At 40.5% G+C, this 1,362-nt stretch overlaps 1 protein-coding gene across 1 annotated transcript in view; it reads right to left on the reverse strand.

Moving 5' to 3' along the window:
• SRRM1 (serine and arginine repetitive matrix 1) overlaps positions 1-1,362 on the reverse strand; it is a 17,746-nt gene that overhangs the window by 15,915 nt on the left and 469 nt on the right. The window lies entirely within an intron of this gene.

The raw sequence follows: 1,362 nt of genomic DNA on the forward strand, positions 1-1,362 counted from the left end.
ACTCTGGAAACAAACACATTATTTATAAGATGATCCTAGAAATTAACATTCTTTAAAGGGAAAAAAAATGCTCTTTTCCCACCCAAAAGAGAAATAAAAAGCAGGAACATTTTGCTTAACCGGCTTATAACACATGGCAACATTAAGGCCAGAACTCAAAGCCTGGAACTTCCAGGCAAAATAATAAACATGGGCAGCTCCACAGAAGCCTGAAGAGCAAAAAGCATCAACAGCAGCAGCCTTCTTGGTAGGTGAATTGAAATTGCTGCTTTGACACAGTTCCTTCTACAAGAGCTTTAATTTTTTCTAAACCCAAATAAAAAGATTTTAAAAAAGTGCAACAGAGTTTACTGCTATGTGTTTTAATGCCATAAYGTTACTTTAAAAACAAAGTCACTTTTCACAGAGGAGGCTGAAAAAGATACTAAATTTCTAATTTGGAGCTTTTTGGCTCAGTAATTTCACCAGTGACAAGTAGTTGGTTAATATACTTTTAAGTAACTGCATTAGGACAGCTGCTGATTTAAGTTCTAACTACCTCTCTCTTCAGTTTCTTCTTTTGTAACTCGTAGCATGTACATGTTTTCACTGGGTTAGCAGCATAAATGAATTACGTATATGGGCCATCATACTTCAAAATCACCCAGACTCAAGGAATATAAAGTAATAGTGCTGTATGGCAGAAGTAATTGTGGACACACAAATGTGCTTCAGTTTCAGATTTACCAGTTTTCAAAACTGTTAAGAAAGCCTCAAAAAAAAATCATTATTGTTATATGTTTCTTCGCTTAATATTGCCTTAAGTTGTTCACTGTCTGGGAATTATCACAATAGCCTCTCCCTTCCACTAGCCTAAGCAAAGCAACTAAAATACATATATATATATATACACAAATACATATATATATAAAATATGTATTTCCTATAGCAAGTACATCAATTCCAATTAGTGGGATAAAAGGTTGGGAAGAAATATCCCCTGGGTACGTTTTGTGTACACGTTCTTTTTCTTTTTGTGAGGAATTAAAGATTCTGTCAGGAGAGGGGGGGGGGGGGAAGTACTACCAGAAATAATTTTTAAAAATAATTTTTAAGATAGTTTAAAAAAGCTAAATAAAAAGCAAAAAACCTAGTTGTTCTTTGTGCTTTGAGTGCACCCAGTGACCCGCGTGCGGCCCGTGTCAAGGCTGCTCCCTGCATATGGCGCTGCTCATTATCGGGGCGAAGGCGCCGGGCAGGGCAGCGGCGCGTTCACCCGCTGCGCCCCGGCTCGCTCCGCCGCTCCTCGTGCTCCGGAGCCGCCAGGTTCCTGCTCGGCAGGCGGCCGCTCGCAGGAAGCGCGGGCGCCGTGCGGCGGCAGCC

The sequence above is a fragment of the Nothoprocta perdicaria genome, unplaced genomic scaffold (genome assembly GCF_003342845.1).
Source record: "Nothoprocta perdicaria isolate Ctin4 unplaced genomic scaffold, notPer1 scaffold_33, whole genome shotgun sequence".
NCBI lineage: Eukaryota > Metazoa > Chordata > Aves > Tinamiformes > Tinamidae > Nothoprocta > Nothoprocta perdicaria.